At 50.5% G+C, this 18,313-nt stretch overlaps 1 long non-coding RNA gene across 1 annotated transcript; it reads right to left on the reverse strand.

Moving 5' to 3' along the window:
• Nucleotides 1–7,306: 7,306 nt before the first annotated feature.
• LOC307106872 lies at nt 7,307–17,357 on the reverse strand. Its single transcript, XR_013814149.1, has 4 exons — nt 17,212–17,357; nt 15,822–15,891; nt 12,983–13,060; nt 7,307–10,276 (listed from the first exon to the last, which is right to left on the reverse strand). It is a non-coding gene; the product is annotated as an uncharacterized lncRNA (long non-coding RNA).
• Between the last annotated feature and the right edge of the window lie 956 nt (nt 17,358–18,313).

An 18,313-nucleotide genomic window follows, 5' to 3' on the forward strand; every position in this document is an offset into this window, starting at 1 on the left:
TTTAAATATCTTTTTATTGATTCCAGAGAGGAAAGGAGAGGGAGAGAGAGATAGAAACATCAATGATGAGAGAGAATCATTCATTAATCTTCTGCCTCCTGCACGCCCCCCACTGGGGAACGAGCACACAACCCAGGCACGTGCCCTTGACCGCAATCATACCTGGGACCCTTCAGTCTGCAGGCTGACACTCTATCCATTGAGCCAGACTGGCTAGGGCCAGACACTTGTTTTTAAATATTCACCCTTCCCTCTCACCTTCCTTCCTCCTCCAAGCCAGGACTCTCCAGTGCAAGGCATAGAAACCTTATCCCAAAAAATGGATTGGCTCACATAACAAGCCTAGAAGTGAATTCAGGTGTGGTTAGATCCAGGCGCTCAAATGATGTCCCTCTTCATCTCCCGGCTCTGCCATCTGCCACGTTGACTTCATTCCCAGTCATGTTCGGTCCTGACAAGAGGGCCACACCAGCTGGGCTCACGTCCTCCCAGCTCGCATCTCTGAGACAGAGAGCTCCCCTGTCAAAGCGAGGGCATGATTCTCTCCCGCCAGGACTGGTCCTGTGCCCATTCCTGCACTTACCACTGTGATTCTAATTGACCAGACCTGGGTCACATGATCTTGCCTGGAACCAGCGGGTGGGGTCTGTCCCACCTAAGTCACACGGCACGTGGACCAGCAGTGGGGAAACAGACATTGTTTCAGGAAGCAGCGATGCTGGGAAGGCAAGACCAGTGATCACTTTTTCTCCATCCTTCTCTGATGCCCATCTCTTTTCTCTCCATCTCTGCCTCCCCTCCCTGACTCCAAGGCCTGGCCCCAGGCTCCAGCTCATCCCCAGGTTGCCCCAGATTATCAAGGACACAGCTGTGTCCTGCTCAGGCAATGTCAGACCCTGGCCCTCTCTGAGCCTCCATTCCCATCTGTGCAGTAAGGATGGAACACCCGCAGACCTCTAAGAGCTCATGATGGCTGCACACAAGACCAGCTGAAGGACTCTGGGCAGCACAAAGCCTGTGGTGGGCAAGGCTGGTGTGGCCTTGGCCCTGGCCGGGTCTCCAGGAGCCACTGCTCATAGGAACTGGCTTCTGGGATACCTGCATCTGCAGGCTCCTATGAAGAACCCTTGTCACCGCTCCCTACTTCAGACCAGTGTTCTCATTTTCGTGATGAAGAGATTAGAGCTCAGAGAGGGAAAGGATTTCATCTAAGGCAGCACAGCCAATCACCACCTATGGTGCACAGGCATCCACAAGCTGCCTCCCTCGTCCAGAGCTCTCTGGAGGCATCTTGGCACTGAACATAAAAATGCTGGAGTGGTGTCCCCTCCACCGATATCAAGGGCTGAAGGAACTTTCTGGAAAGCTCTCCAAGACCTGTCTGTCTTTCCCACTGGCACCTGGTAAGTCCTGCTGGAGCCAGACAGACAGAGCACAATGTTCCTGAGATCTCTGCATGTTCCCAGCCAAGGCTGGGGAGAGTTCACTGTGCACACCCCAGAGACGACAGCCATGGGCGAGGTAGAAGGCGGCCCTTTGCAGGGAGGATGGGAGCAGCCAGCATAAGGGTAGATTGTCGCTTGGGGGATTTGTCCCCTTTTTCCAGATTGCCTAGCCCTCGATGTCTGTGTGAGCCTTTACCTCTCCTATTTAAAAAGGTTTCAGAAAGCTATCAGTGTTGCCTTAGTCACACTGGCGACAGCATAGTTTGATGGAGCTGCCCTTCAGAGAACGGAGTCTGGTCCAAGCCATGTCCAGCTTAAATATGTTACTTTCTTGTGTTCGACTAATGCGGGAATACACCGCTGATGTTCTCTTGTGGCCTGAGGGTAGGGACGTCCAAAGGCCTTTAGTTTCTAACACATTCCTGCCCTGACAGTGAGAACTGTCTGAGCCTCTCGTCTGTTTACACAGTCAGGAGACTGGGATCTAGTTCACAGGGAAGTCAGGCAAGTTCAATGTACATCCACTCATGCACACATTCATTTATTCACATAGCAGCAACGTATTGAGGATCCACCTGGGTCAAGGCCTGGATAGGTGGTGGGGATGGAGCAGCAAACAAGATACACGTCCACAGTTCTATACTCACAGAGCTTAACAGGCTCGAGGGACCGACGCCAAAACCAACTATTTTTAATTTAAAAACTAAATTAACAAATGACTATATTGCAAATGAAGAAAACAAACAGGAGGCAGAGGTAAAAGATTACAGAGGGCCCACCTTAGGGCGATCAGGGAAAGCCTCTCTGAAGAGACGACACTTAAATTGAGGACTGATAAGGTGAGGAAGAGGCAGCCAGGGGAAGAGCTGTGGGAAGAATCGGCCCACTAGACTCTCGTGACTAGAGGAAGAGCAAGTGCAAAGGCCCTGAGGTGGTCATGGGGAACCACGGGGAGGCCAGCGAGGCTGCAGCAGAGGGAGCGAGGGGGAAAGTGGTGGGAGGATGTGCCCTCCGAGCACCTACATCAGAGATCGCCTCCCCACCCCCGTACCTGCCAGGGCCTGGATGCAGCCACCACTCTGCCTGGGTCGCTGTGGAGCGGGAGCAAACTCCGGCCCCGCTTGAGACCTCAGGGTTCCAACCTGTGAGATGTAGGCGAGGGCCGTCTGAAAGTCACCCACCTCCTGTGATGGTATAAATCTGGGTCCACTGCCCCGAGCTAAGTGCCATGGAAGGAATCAGAAGAGAACGGGCAGTTCAGGGTGTCCCCTACACGGGGTCAGCCAGAGGAGCTGGGCAGAGACACTGGGCATTGACTGTATGCCTTCTCCAAGCTAGTTCTACAGTCACCATCCCTGAATCGTAGTGGGTTCTATCATTACCCCGTTTTACAGATGTGGAAACGGGGGCTCAAAGAAGTCAAGTGCCTTGCCTAAGGTCACACAGTGACTTAGGATACAGGCGAAGCTGCCGTAGCTAAAAGACCTCAAAACACAGTGAGTTAACTATTCCTCTTCCATGGAACTTCTTGAACTGGGCTTCACAGGCTTCGGGCCTGAGGCATTCCTTCTGAAGAAAAAGTCCCAAATGGCCATCAGTTGTCCTAGAAGATCTGTCCAGTTCCACCTGACCTTTGAGGCACGGGATGCAGGGTCCAGCATGCAGCGACCGTCCTCTGTAAGTAACATTTTCTGCAGAAATCTGGGTCCAGGTCCCACGTGTGCCCCTCACAAGATTAACACCAGAGCCTCCAAAGTCCCCGGGCGGGCTGAGTAAGTGGTAAGGGGACCCAGGGGAGGCCTGCACAGAGCAAGCTCTCTGTGACGGTATCTTCGCATGTTTCTCTACGCCAGGCACCTCAGCAAGAACTTCCCTCCGAAGATCCATAGAAGCCCCATAGCAACCCAGTGGGATAGGGGCCAGTATCCTCCCCTCCTTTTATAGATGGGGAAACTGAGGCCCGGGGAAGTGGAGTCACTTGTCCAAAACCACAAAAAGGAGGGGTTGTGTAGGTGGCTTTGGTCCCACCTCACCTCCTCCAGAGCATGAAGCATGCTCTTGATCGTACGTTCCCCGTGACCGAGGTTAAAGGAATAACAAATACATAGGCAATGGCTGAGTTCAAGCTGGCCGGCCAATGCTTGGAACTCACACAGGAAGATAGAGGCCCTCTGACCCCACTGGACCTTCCTGGGCAGGGACAGCACCTCCCCTCCTGCTCTGACCTCTGGCTCTCCAGCACATGCCACAACCCCCCACCCCACCCCGCATCCTCTTCTGAGCACGACTTCGTTTTCTCCCTTGCCGACCTCCTTGGCCTTCCCCTGTGCCCTGGGCGAGGGAGGGACAGGGACAGGCCATGCTCATTGATTCTGATCTGGGAAGGCTGGAAGCCCCCTGGCTGGGAGGCCCCGTCCCTCAGCCTTCGCCTGTCCCTTGGTGTCTGGGAGAAGTGTCAGGACCATCATCACCAGGTCTGACTGTGTCCACAAATCAGAAGACTGGACCGGCCCCTTCCCTCTCTGGGCCTCACTCTTCTCCTCCATAAAACGGGAGTGAGCATCCCAACTCTGCTTGCTTCACAGGGTTGCCATGAGATTCAAATACTGGTATGATGGTCCCTCTCCTCAGCAGATGTTTATAGGGTACCTACCATGTGCCAGCCACTGTGCTAGGCACTGGAGATGTGGCCAGGAGTGGGTGGGAGGAAACAGAAATTCAATAGAAAGTAACCAAACAATAGCCCTGGCTGGTGTGGCTCAGCTGGTGGACACTCAGTCCATACACTCAGAGGTCGCCAGTTCAATTCCCAGCTGGGGCACATGCTTGGGTTGCAGGCTTGAACCCCAGTAAGAGGAGTGCAGGAGGCAGTTGATGGATGTTTCTCTCTTTCATCGATGTCTCTTTCTCCCTCTCCCTCCTCTCTCTCTAAAATCAATAAATACTTTAAAGAAAAAAATAAGCGAAGAACAAAATGTACAATGATAGTGCTAGGGGAAATATACCGTGCCGTGGAGCAAGGATGTCACCTTAGTGGGAAAAGTGAGAAGGAATTGCAAGATGGGAAGAATTGGGTGAACAGGAAAAAGAGGATTCCACGCAGAGGGAATAGCACATGCAAAGGCCCAGGGGCTGGCCCAGGGGAAAGCGTCAGCGCACGGGGACAGAGCGGCCACAGCTTTAATAGGGGCTGGGTGGGCAGGGCCTTGAGTGCCAGGCTGAGAGGAGGACACAAGAAGATGCAGCCTTCACAGCAGGAAGCCAGTGCCCGGGAGTCACTCAGAACCTACAGGCTTTCTCCTCCTCCAATGAGTGTGTAAAGTTTCTCCTCCTCCAATGAGTGTGTAAACTTTCTCCTCCTCCAATGTGAGTGTGTAAACTTTCTTCTCCTCCAATGTGAGTGTATAAACTTTCTCCTCCTCCAATGAGTGTGTAAAGTTTCTCCTCCTCCAATGAGTGTGTAAACTTTCTCCTCCTCCAATGTGAGTGTGTAAACTTTCTCCTCCTCCAATGTGAGTGTGTAAACTTTCTTCTCCTCCAATGTGAGTGTATAAACTTTCTCCTCCTCCAATGAGTGTGTAAAGTTTCTCCTCCTCCAATGAGTGTGTAAACTTTCTCCTCCTCCAATGTGAGTGTGTAAACTTTCTTCTCCTCCAATGTGAGTGTGTAAACTTGCGCAAGTTATTTTCCCTTTCAGAACCTGGGTTTTCAGTGCCAATGAAACAGGAATCTCAATACCTATTTTGGCAAGGCTTTAGAGAACCTCTATCCACCGTCATGAAAGGCCTATTCCAACATGGAGGACCTCTCCAAAAATGATGGCCACTGCTATTTTCAATGCAGCCTGTGGCATTTCCAGGTTTTTCCATTATTTCCTGTTTCCTGGACATTTGTCATTGCTGAAACTTGGTAGCAGATAACTGGGAGTGGACCCTAAAATTTTTAGGGAAATTTTTAAATGGAGAGAAGCCAAGCCATGCATTTATTTATTTCCTGTTACTTGGAAAAGGACTCCAGGGTTCCACAGGAACCTAGTTTGAGAACAATAACCCACAGAAAGGTAAAGGAGGATGCTCCACGCCTGATATTTGTGCAACGGGTCCTGCGGACTATACAGCAGCCAAGGGCTATAGCACACATTAACCCCTAACTGGAAACATCAAGAGGAAAATGGATAAACAATGATACATTCACACCATGGAAGTGAGTATTCCTTGGGAAGGGGGACTAGGGCAGCTCGTAAGGTGCTAGGAGTCTTTATTTCTTGACACACATGAGGGTTACACACACGAGTTCAGTTTGCAAGAATTCAGCAAGTTGTGCATTTATTTGTGCACTTTTCTCTATGTATGTTTCTCTGTATGTGGGCAGCAAGGATTATCCTAATATATAAAAGCCAGGGGCCGTCATGACCTAAATGACCGACCAAACGACTGAACAGGAGGCTATGTGGGGTGACCAGGCTGGAGGGGGGGCGGGGGGGAATGAGGGACGACCAAATGACTGGGCCCTGGGCCCCTGCCAGGGCGTGGCGGCAGAAGGGAGCTCTGGGCTCCAGCTGGGGAGCAGCAGAACTCTGAGTCTCCTGCAATCGGGGGAGTGGCCGGCCTTCAAACCCGGGGCCCAGAGCTCCCTGTTGCCACTATGCCCCAGCCGGGGCTCAGAGATCCCTCCAGAGCTGAAGTATTAACAAAGCTGATTAACATTATTGAAACTGAAGTATTAATAGGATCTGCAGAAGGAGAGGTTTTTCTGATTCCAAGTATTGATTTGTCCCCATCTGACACTGGCCTCCCATTTAAATTAATTCGAAGACAGTTTCCTGTGATGCCAGCATTTGTGATGACTAATAAATCACAAGGACAAGCTCTAGACAGAGTAGGAATATTCCTACCTGAACCCGTTTTTGCACATGGTCAGTTGTATGTTGCTTTCTCTTGAGTTCGAAGAGTGTATGATGTTAAAGTTAAAGTTGTAAATATTTCATCACAAGGGAAATTAGTCAAGCACTCTGAAAGTGTTTTCACTCTTAATGTGGTATACAGGGAGATATTAAAATAAGTTTCATCAATTTATTAGTCATTGTTTGTATCAGTGTTGTTTTTACATCATGTCTTTGTTGTTTTTATATAATGTTGTGATTGTTTATTTATTAATAAATTTATATATTATTTTCATATACATTTTACTGATTTTCTTTCATCTCTGACACTTCTAGTATAGAGAAAGGACAAATAACAATATTAAAATATTTCCTCTAGCCCTAACCGGTTTGGCTCAGTGGATAGAGCGTCGGCCTGCGGACGCAAGAGTCCCAGGTTTGATTCTGGTCAAGGGCATGTACCTTGGTTGCGGGCACATCCCCAGTAGAGAATGTGCAGGAGGCAGCTGATCGATGTTTCTCTCTCATTGATGTTTCTAACTCTCTATCCCTCTTCCTTCCTCTCTGTAAAAAATCAATAAAATATATATTTTTTAAAATATTTCCTCTAATTAATTCCCTTTTAATGTGCATGAATTTTGTGTACCAGGCCACTAGTACAAATATAAATATACTGTAAACACAAAGAAAGCTATTTGAAGAAAAATAAAGTTTACAGAGAAATTTGGCAATAGCTAAAAAAGAATTCATATGAATTTACCCTTTCACACAGTAATCCTCATTTCTAGGAATCTGCCTTGAATATATATAATACCTGCACAGAGTTATTTATTGAAACTTCATTTGTATTAACAGAAGATGAGGATCAACCCAAATGAATAAACTATAGTACATTTATTTCTGCATATCAAACTACCCCATCTTGGGGGTAGGGTTAACCCTGTAGCGAAAAACAACAACATATTTTATTTTGCTCATGGATTCTGTAGGTCAGGAACTCAGGGCATTGAGGGGATGGCTTGTCTCTACTCCGTGAGGGCTGGGCTCAGCTGGAGGACCTGATGGAGGGAGGTGTTGGGAAGCTGGGAGCGGTGGGAAGGGATCCTCTGGAGGCGTTATTCCTGTGCCTGGGCTGGGCTGGGCTGACTCCCAGGCTGGGCTGGGGTAGACTGTTGCCTGGAGCACCTACACATGCCCTCTCCATACGGCTTGGGCTTCCTCACAACCTGATGACTGGGTTCTGAAAGGACGCCTCCTGGCTGCAAGCATTCCCAACAGGGCCAGCAACATAATTTTCAGGGCCCAGAGCAAGTTGAAAATGTGGGGCCCTTTGTTTAAAAAGTAGGAAGAAAGTGCCAGTGGTGGTACTGAAATAGAAAGCTTTTTCCCTTCTTCTAGTCTCCCTCTCTCAACCAGTCATGGTGTTGCTTTATTTACTGCTAAATGTTGTTCTAAGTAAAGAAAAACTTTTCATGCAAATTATGTGCATGGGTTTTACCATTCGTCTTTATATAATGCAATGATGGTGTTAAATGCAAATGTAAGAGCATTGAACTCATATGTAGAATCACTGAAATGACACCAGTGGCATTTCATAACTCATGCATGTGTGTGTCTATTTCATTCTCACCAGAACATGGAAATGCTGCACCAAACGAATTGAGTTGCTTTTATTTCACTTCCGGATATGCACACATTCTATCAACACTCTCTACTTCCTACCTACTGGTGAGTAAGGAAGACTGAGAGGAAAGGGAACAATGGGATGCCCTGTGTTTCCCTTTCTATGTCATCGTTTTTAGTGTAAGTGGTTGGCTAACACAGGAAAGTAGCATGAATAAGAAAGGATGTGGTAAGTTTCCGTGGTTGTCTGTGTTTCTTAGAATCTCACTGCCTTTTTTCCTCTGCCCAAAGGAACTGCTAGTTCGAACAAAAAGCATAGCCTCTTTGGGTTGTGCCCCAGTAGCCATCGCAGGCTTCCCTTGTACGCACGTCGAGTCTCTCTGAATGTCCAGGCTCTGTGGGCTCCCACGAGCCTATGCTCAGGGGGCATTGTGAACACCATGTGTGAACTGTGGACATCCATCCCGTGTGTATCTCTTCTGCCCATCTGCATGAGCCCCATTGGACTTCACTTCCAATACACGAGTTCAAGGATAAAATTAAGGATTTCAAGATGGTGACAGCAGGCAGACAAGACAGGAGCCCTTCTGAGCATGGGGCCCTCCGTGCAAGGTAAGTGTAATGGAAGCCGGCATCGGAAGTGCAGATGCTAATAGGGTGGCAGGAAACTATTGTACACATCCCTCCACAGAGGCACGTCTCCACGGTCCCATCAGATTCTCTTACAAAGCACAAGTTCAATGATAAAATCATTAAAAATGTCAAGACCGCAGCACAGCATTAAAACAAGTGAATAACCCCTTTGGCACAGGCCATGTGCAACTAAATAGGTCACACACCCAAGAAACTGGTCCTGGCTCCATGCCAAACAGGCAGAAGCTGCATGGCCTGCCATGACCTGGCCTGGAAAATCCATGTAGAAGCAACACTTCCACCCTATTGTATGGTCAACGCAGTCACAGAGCCCCAGCCAGATTCAGGGGTTTGTGGTCATGGACCCCACCTCTGTATGGAAAGAGTGTCAAAGAAAGTACAGCCTCTTTTGAACACACACACACACACACACACACACACACGCACGCACGCGCGCGCACACACACACACCATTTGGGGTGGCCATGTGGCCATATAAAGATCACATTTCCCAGACTCCCTTGATATTAAGGTATGGCATGTGACCAGGTTCTGGGCAATGATCTGCAAGAAGAAATGTCATGTCAGGAAAATGGGAACGCTGGCCAGACCAGGAGGTGGGCCCCTTTCTTCCCCCGTTCCTGTATGTGGGATGCAGGCGTGATGGTCGGAGCGCCAGCAGCCTGGACCAGAGGTGAGCTGAGGACTGGGCAAGTGCAGCAGGACAACAGAAGGAGCTCCTATTTCTCTCCATCGCTTAGCTGCTCCCCAGCCCTCGACCACCGTTCACAAAAGAGAAGCAAACGTTTCTCTTATTTAAGCCACTGTTTTTTGGGCATTAAAATCTTAACCGATGAGCATTTTTCTCAGGGACTTGTGGGAAGACATGAGATCCTTAAAAAGGAGCCCAGAATGCTGCCTCGTGCCAACTCTGTTGGGATAGTTTTTTAAAAGAAATGGTTTTTTTCAAGCAAGATTTTTTTTTTTAAATTATCTCTCTGGCTCTGCACCATGGCTGGCGTGACCATCTCAGAACCCAGATCGAATCAGGCTGTTCTCATGCTTACAGTTCCTCCCACGGCTGCCCCTGCCACTGACCCCAGAGTAAAGAGTGATGCCCGGGGGGCTGCCCCCTCCCTGCCTGCCCAGCCCCCCGCACATGCCGCTGCCATCCTGTTTCCCGGAGGAGAGCCTGCCCGTGGGCGCGGACAAGGAGAAAAGCAGTCCGGAGTCAAGCTGCGCTGGACCTGGTTCACTGTGGACTTTCCAGCTCCTTGAGCCGATAGGAGTTCCGTTTTGCTCAAGCAACTTTGCGTTGGGACTCTGTCGCCTGCAGCTTAGAAGCCTGCGTGGCACACGGGTGTGGCTGTGAGGGGTTTCAGGTGTCAGCAGGGGAGGCACAGGTGTCTGCTGCGGTCTTCCTTGGGCTTGGCCACTGAGCCATGATGTGGTGACATGTACTGGACAGCTAGTCTCGTCTTTTCTGAAAATCACAGGCGGACGAAAGCTCCCAGGGCCCAGTCCTGAGACAGCGCCTTCCCTGGATTACACAGTGGACGCACTCCTGGGTGATGACCATGTTCATTACCTGGACGGAGGCGAGGGTTTCACTGCTGTATACATGTTAAATCTCACCAAATGGTTCCCCTCAAACATGTGCCATCTTCTGTGCGTCAGTTTTACTTCAGTGGAGCTGTGTGTTTTTTAAAAGTTACTACATTAGACGTTGGACAAGACACAAGTCACTATTTTCTCTTCGTGCCCGAATTTCCTCAGACATAGCATCGACTGCACATAGAGGCTGCCTGGCCCCTCGGTCCTCCCCAGGCCCGGCCCTTTAAGGACAGAGCCCGTGCGATCCCAGCATTGAGGCTGAGGCCCAGAGAGAGCAAGGGCTTGGGGTTCCCTTTTCTACAGTCTGCACTACACACCCCAACCCAGAGACAGACCCACACCTCCACGTGCCTGGCACCTGCCTCAGGATATTCACGTGCACATACACAATACCAAGAACGAGCCCACAGCAGCCCACAGGCTGGAAAGACAGCTGACAGGGTTTATGGTGCACAGCCACTCAATAGCTGTGTGACCTGAAGCTAGCTCCACACCCTCTCTGTGCCTCGTGTCCCCTTCTGCAACAAGACCTCAACTGAGAAAGGAAAGCAGCGCTGCCGCTCGGGAGCTGGCCTGGGTGTTGCTAGGAGTTGCCCGGCACAGGTAACAGCTGATGTCCTGTGAGCACGAACATTTTACAGATCACCCACATCAAACAAGGCACTCTGTGACTCATGACTCAAGACGAAAACAAGATCACTCTGTAAGGATGTCTGAACATAAGCCGTGAATGCTTCCAAGCCACAAAAATAACCAAACTGATGAACAAAATGGAGCCAAAGTCATGAAAGCATCGGACAGACCGTCCAACCTAAGAGGGAAGGCAGGGGAGGCGGGGAGGGGGAGGAAGAGATCAACCAAAGGACTTGTATGCATGCATATGAGCATAACCAATGGACCCAGACAGTAGGGGGGTGAGTGCATGTACTGGGGGGCGAGGGGGGGGGGAAGCGGCTGGGGAGAGGTCAATGGGGGAAAAGGAGACTCTAAACAATAAAGAATTTTTAAAAATGACCAAACGCCTTCCCCCTCCCCCCCACTCCCATCCTGGCTCATACAGTGGCTGCTGCTCCTTCACCACCTAACAGCTTAGCCTGGCTCTGCCTTCTCCATGGAGAGGCTTATCAAGACCCCAACCATGCCGAAACCGGTTTGGCTCAGTGGATAGAGCGTCGGCCTGCGGACTGAAAGGTCCCAGGTTCAATTCCGGTCAAGGGCATGTACATTGGTTGCGGGCACATCCCCGGTAGGGGGTGTGCAGGAGGCAGCTGGTTGATGTTTCTCTCTCATCGATGTTTCTAGCTCTCTATCCCTCTCGCTTCCTCTCTGTAAAAAATCAATAAAATATTTTTTTTTAAAAAAGACCCCAACCATATACTTACTCCCACTGCCTCACAGCATCCAATCTAGAGAAAACCCCACTTCTGTGAACTCAGAGCCACCTAACACAAGCCCATAGAAAGCCCTTTCTAATGCCCTCTCACTGAGACCCCAGGGTTCCTAAGGTGTCAGCTCATCCCTGCAGTGAGGGATGGATCCAGCCTGTTGAGCTACAGGTGTGTTCCTGGTGGTCTCAGGCCAGAGGGTACAGGCAGAAACTATTACTGATTTGTAGGCACTCATAAAATGAGGTCTCAGGTCCTTAAGCCTGTATTTCCCAAACAATTAAAATCTGAAACAAAATTACTAATTTTTGTCCATTTAGGATGAGGTTAGACTTCGTGTAAGAGAAAACTCAAATCACGGACTTGCAAAAAGGAAGTAGTGGTTTGGGCAGCAGGTCGGTGTTTGCTACATCACAAACTACCTCACAACGTAGCGGCTTAAACTAACCATTGATTTGCTCAGGACTCTGGGTGAGAAGTTGGACTGGGCTTAGTGGGGAGGGCTTGTCCCTCAGCCCATCATCCCTCTGCAATCAGTTACAGTCAGAGCCTTACGCACAGGGCTGTGGTCTGGTTTTAGGCAGTGGTGGTTGAGGTAACTGGGCCACACGTGGCATCCTCTGGCAGGCAGACCTGCGCCGGCTCACGTCGTGGTCTCAGGGTCCTACGTGCAGCGAGCCCCACACACCAGCCTTTTCGAGCTTCGGTCTTTTGGCCAAAGCGAGTCAAATGGCCCAGCCCACATTCCAGGGATGGAGAAAGAGATTCAGGTCTAATGAGAGAAGCTGCAAAGTCGCGTTGCAAAGGGCTGAGCACATCGGAATGGGAGGAATTTAAGACCTTCGTTGCAAAATAACTACCTCGGTTTTTCTCTTGTGTTAAGAAATCTGGGGAGCCAACCGGAAAGAGCTCCCAATGACCAAAGGTGGAACAATTTGAGGAGGTGGGGGGGGGGGGGCGGCGGAATTAAGTTGTACTGGATTATAACCCAAAGAATAAGATAAATATCCATGTGTTCACACTGATATTAGTAAATAAATGAGATAAGATAAAGAGAAAAGATTGACCTACTGTGCAGAAGAATTCCAAATAATTTGTGTAGATACTACATCCTTAAGAAGGGAACAAAACTCCCAGTCCTTCAGCGTGGACTGTGCACAATAACCTTATTCCCAAGACACAGCATGGAAAGGGGGGGTGGGGACTTTATGGTGGAGAAACTGATAGTGATGGAAGTTTACATCCATCCTGATAAGTCGTGCTGATAGCATCTGCCCTTCGTGGAATGGGAGAAGAATGCCACTTTACCTGTGTAGTCGTCTCCCCGAAGCACAGTGTGCTGGTAGGATCGTAAGAATCCCAGACAAAGCCCAACGGAAGGACATTTTACAAATACTTACCAAGGTCATCCAAAGCCAGAAACGTCTGAGACAGTCACAGCCGAGAGGAGCCCAAGGAGATAAGAGTAACGTGGTGTCCTGGATGGAATTCCAGAACAGAAAAGGGACCGTCACGGGAAACAGGAAATCTGAATGAAGTACGGACTTCCTCGTTAATAATAGCATGACAATATTGGTTCATTAATTGTGATAAATGTACCACACCAACCTAAGATGTTAATAATATGAGAAACTGGGTTTTGGGCATATAGGAACTTTCTGTACTATCTTGGCAATAATTCTGTACACCTAAAACTGTTCTAAGATTAAATGTTTTGTGGGGGCTTTTTAATTCTGCAAAGATCAGTGCAGACCAGGGCTGATGCGATCTCCATGGGGTCATCAATGTCAAGGTTCCCTCTGGCTTCATGTTGCTTCATCTTCCTGCCTGGCTTCATCATCAAAGTCACTTCTAGTTCCAAGATAGTCGGTGGGGCTCCAACCGCAAGGAGTGAGTCCCATGTAGGAAGCAAAATAGCCGGGCCAGCGTGGCTCAGTGTTTGAGCGTCGACCTATGTACCAGGAGGTCACAGTTCAGTCTCCGGTCAGGGCATGTGCCTGAGTTGCAGGCTCGATCCCGTGGAGCGCGCAGGAGGCAGCTGATCTCATCATTGATGTTTCTATCTCTCTCTCCCTCTCCCTTTCTCTCTCAAATCAATAAAAATATTTTTAAAAAAGAAAGACAGGCACATTGGCTTTCCTTCCAGCCGCATCAGCATCTTCCAAGGATATTTCCCAGAGACCTCACCTAACCCCTTCCACTCCCTGGCCACCACCAGCTGCAAGAGAGGCTGAGGGTGTGTGTTGTTTGCCTGGGTCCATCATCACCCAGGAATAAAATGAGGATTCGCTCCCAAAAAAGTGAAAGGAGAGAAGGAAATTGCAAAGGCAAGTAGCAGTCTTTCAGGTGCTGTTCTAATTCCATTTGAGAGTTGAGGAAAACGGAGGCTAAGAGGGATTGGGTGACTCACCCATAGTCTGAGGACTAGGCACGAAGGAAGATGAATTTGAACTCAGAAATCATGACTCTTAAGCCCATGGCCCTCACTACCAAAGCATGGTGCCACAGCATCAATGTACCAACTTTAATTGAGTGGTAACCACGATGTGGCTCTGCGGAACCTGGAGAGTCACTAGCAGTGTGACTATGGGACGTTCAGCTGCGCTGCCATTCCTTCTGGGTTTGGCACACTCCCTCCCAACTCTGTGTTCTGATGGCTTTTCCTCCCGCCATTTGGTTCTGTTTCACCCACAGACCGTCGCTTCCCACCCTCTACTTCTGCATCGATTGGACCTTACTTAGCAGGAATTTAACTTTACATGTCAGCCACCCCTGCCCTTTTCTCACCGCCCGGAGATGTTACCGTGATAAAGCATAGTGATCAAGATCACGGGCTCTGGAATCAGCCTGGGTTCAAATTCTGGCCTCACCCCTTACTCGCTGCGGGGGTTGTTGCAAGTTGCTCAATCTCTCCGTGCCTCAACTTCTTGATCTGTGAAATGGGAGGGTAACAGCACCTCCTATCCCCTTATAGCATTGTTGTGAGGGTTGATGAATAATACACAGAAAGAGAAAAGCACAGTGCCTGGCCCACAGTTAGTTCTCATAAATGTTATTCTTTGGTGCCAGTGTGATCCCAAGTTCAAAGACAAGCTCAGGTAAGGTTCACCTTGGGTCCTGCAGATGATTCATGATGTGTTTGAGTTCCTTTTTCGTGGCATCATCAGAATGAAAGCAAACAATTTTAAAATTCTTATGCAGAATTCATGAGCCACCATCCCTGATTCATCCCCAGATACAGGCTTAAGAAGCCCTGACTTAAAGCAAAAAGCACAGGCTTTTCAGATCTGGCTCAGAATCCAGTTCTGCCATGACATTGTAGTGTGACCTTGGACAAGTCCCTGGCCCTCGCTGGGCTCAGTTTGCTCAGCCCCCAAAAGTGACTTCGACGTTATTACTGGGCCAAATGCCACAATTGGTTGGGAAAGGAATTTGTGGTCCATGAAGTCCTTGGGGGCCTGGGTTTCATCTGAGGCAACAGGACCGGCTGCTAATTAGAGATGAGCTTCCTGCTCCAAGAACTGCCCCCTCGGGGCTGGGATTTGGAGGACCTGGCGCTCTCCAGAGTCTGCCTTAAACCTGCTGTGTGGCTTTAAGTAAAGCCCTTCCTCTCTGGTCCTCGGTTTCCCCATGTGCTCATTGAGGAGCCCCTGGTCCCATCCCATTAGACCACACAGAGAGGCTCAGGAACTTGCTCAAGGCCACACAGCCGACAGGTCATAGAAAACCAGATTCGAGACCAATGCTCTTTCTGCATAGAAGCACCCCACAGTTATCTACACAGACCAGGGGGATCACTGCTCCATCCCGCAGGCTGCCCTCAACCCCCAGCAATGCTGTGTCCTCCCCATCATCACATCGACCAGGAGGTGTGGAGTGGCAGACACCAGAACGTTTCCAACCAAGGAGCCCATCAGTGGTTTTATAGGAAGCGGCTCCTGGGATGGGAGAAGAGCAAACCCTCAGCATGAGTCCCCCTCAGGGGCCTCTGGGGGCTCAGGGGCGGAGCCTGTGGCTGTCCTCTCCAGGGCACTGGCCGGGGACGGTGCATCTCCAGCCTCCCCCTGCCTCAGTGCCCTCAAGTTTCAAATTCCCCGGGGAGACTCTTGCCTGCCCCGCCTGCTGTCGGGTGTCTGTCAACACCAGGGGATCAGCTATGGGCAGAGGACAGCGTGCGATAATCAGGCATGGCCAGTGGGGACATGGCAGTGATGCCCACCCCGCTCGTGTCTGACTCACCTTCCCGCCTCCGGCCATTTGCACGAGCTATTGCCATCGTGTAGAGAAAAACAGGAAGTAGTTCCTAGACCTGGCAACAGAAATAAATGCACATTTTTGTTTTCCAAAACCTGCCTGCAGCTTTCCTGCTTACAAGCCCAGTGCTGCTCGGGACGGGGGTTTAGATGGGTGCAGGGCCAGAGAGTTGAGGGAAAAGAACTCATGTTGTTTTCCCAGAAATGTATGCAGGCACAAAAATGTTCCCAGCCCACAAACATTTGTCTCCAAGGAAACCAAACTTCTCTCACCCTGGGAGGCTCTGCCCTGCTGCCCTTTGCAGTGGGCATGACGGAACTCACACGCTCCAACGACGATCATGATGGTGATAGAGCTGGCTGACATTTTTGGAGGCACTCAGCTGGGTATCTGACCTGCATCTCCCGTGTAATGGTAGGTATGACCAGTAGCCCTGTTTTGCAAGTGAGAAAACTGAGGCTCAGAGAGCTGAAGTGATTTATCCGAGGTCACACGGCTAGGAGGACACGGAGCTAGAACTTGAACCCTAAAATGGTCGATTGTTAGGGTCTGCAAAACAGATCTAGGGCACAAAACCATTTAGTAGATGGGGGAAGAAAAGGCCCCCAAAAAGGACGAGGTTGGAGACACGCATTTGCACATTGAGGGAGCTTCTGTCCGGAGTTTCATGTGCCTGAGCTCCTCTGCGGCCGGAAGGAACGCACCTCTGCTCCCGTTTCACAGATGTGGACACCAGCTCAGCAGGGGAAGTCCCCACACCAGGGTCCTGCCGCTGACGATGGCCTGGCTGGGATGCGAGCCAGGATCCTCTGGCCTCCCCCCTGAATTCCCAGATTCCATCAGATCTGGCTCCTGCACCCTTGGGCCATGTTCTGCTGAGGGGGTGGGGGCTCTACCTCCTGACCACCTGAGGAGCCAGATGGGGAGCCTGCCCGAGCTTGCTCCCCAGGAGATGAGGGTATTCAGTGGGTGGCCAGAAACCAGCTCGGGGGCGGGGGGGCGGGCAGTGCCCCCACAGAGGAAGAGTTAGCAGAGCGACTGGTACTGCAGTCTCTGAGGAGATGAGAGGCCGGGCCTGGCAGAGCCTCCAGGGCGGGGGCAGCTTCTGCCTGACGTCACCTCCCTGCAGGAAGCAGGTTCATGTCCCGTCTGCTCTCTGGGCTGTAGTTCCCATCTGCACATGCGGAGGTTGGACTCAATGGCTGCTAAGGACCCTCTTAGCTCTGACATGTAGCATTCTAGGATGCCCGAACTAGTCATCTACCGCAGAGTAAAAAATTATCACAAACGTGGTGACTGAAAGCAACACCCTTACAGTTTCTATAGATCAGAAGTCTGGGCGCGGCATCTCTGGGTTCTCCGCTCAGGGCCTTACCCGGCTGAGATCAAGCTGTGGCCTGGGCTGTGCTCCTCTGCGGAGGTGCAGGGCCAAGCGGGCAGTCAGCAATGTTCGGTTCCTGGGGGCTGCCAGTCTGAGGGACCCATTTCCCCGCTGGCAGTTCGCTGGAGGTCACTCTCCACTCCGAGAAGCCACCTCAGGTCCCTGTGTCCCTCGCCTCCCACAGCAACACTTCCCTTGTAGACTCCACCTTCAGAGCAGATCCAGAAACTGACACTCCTCTCCCTCCGCCCCCTGCACCCCATCCACCCTTGCCGCTCCTGCCAGGACTGTTGCAGTAGCCTCCTCGCTGACTTTCCTGCTCCCTCCCCTGCTGCCCTGCAGCCCGTTCTCCATTGGCAGCCTGGGATAGGCCGGGGTGGGGGGAGGATTAAAATACAAGTCTGATCCTGTCCCACCTCCGCTCAGAACCCTCCTTGGGCTCTCAGTGTAAAAGCCAGTGTCCTCACCATGGCCTACACTGTCCAGCACTGGCCCCACCTCCTGGCCCTCCCCCCTCACTCACTCCACTCCCACCACACTGATCTCCACACTGCTCTCACACACACCAGGCACCGCCCCTTGTCTCAGTTCACCCTGCAGACCAACACTCTACGAGGCCCCTCGCCTCCTCCAGCCTCTGCTGAAGTGTCCCCTGGTCAGTGAAAGTGCCTTGACTGCCCTATTTCACAGCAGCACGATCTCCACTTCCAGCTAGGTTACCACTAGGCCCAGCCATTCCACTCCTGGGCACTTACCCAAGAGAAATGAAGACATGCGCGCACCAGGAGTTATACACAAATGTTCACGGTAGCTTTATTTATAACAGCCCCAAAGTGGAAACACCCCAGACGTCCTTCAACAGGCTGGTGAATAAACGAGAATGGAACATCCATAACATGGAATACTACTCAGCAATAAAAATGAACAAACACACAACATGGATGAATCGTAAAGGTGTTCTGCTGAAAGAAAGAAGCAAGATTCCACTTGCATCAACCTCAGAAGAAGACAAATCCAATCGACAGTGAAGGAAAACTGACCAGCAGTTTTTTTGTTTTTGTATTTTTATATATTGATTGATTTCAGAGAGGAAGGG

This window comes from Cnephaeus nilssonii (assembly GCF_951640355.1).
Source record: "Cnephaeus nilssonii genome assembly, chromosome: 11".
NCBI lineage: Eukaryota > Metazoa > Chordata > Mammalia > Chiroptera > Vespertilionidae > Cnephaeus > Cnephaeus nilssonii.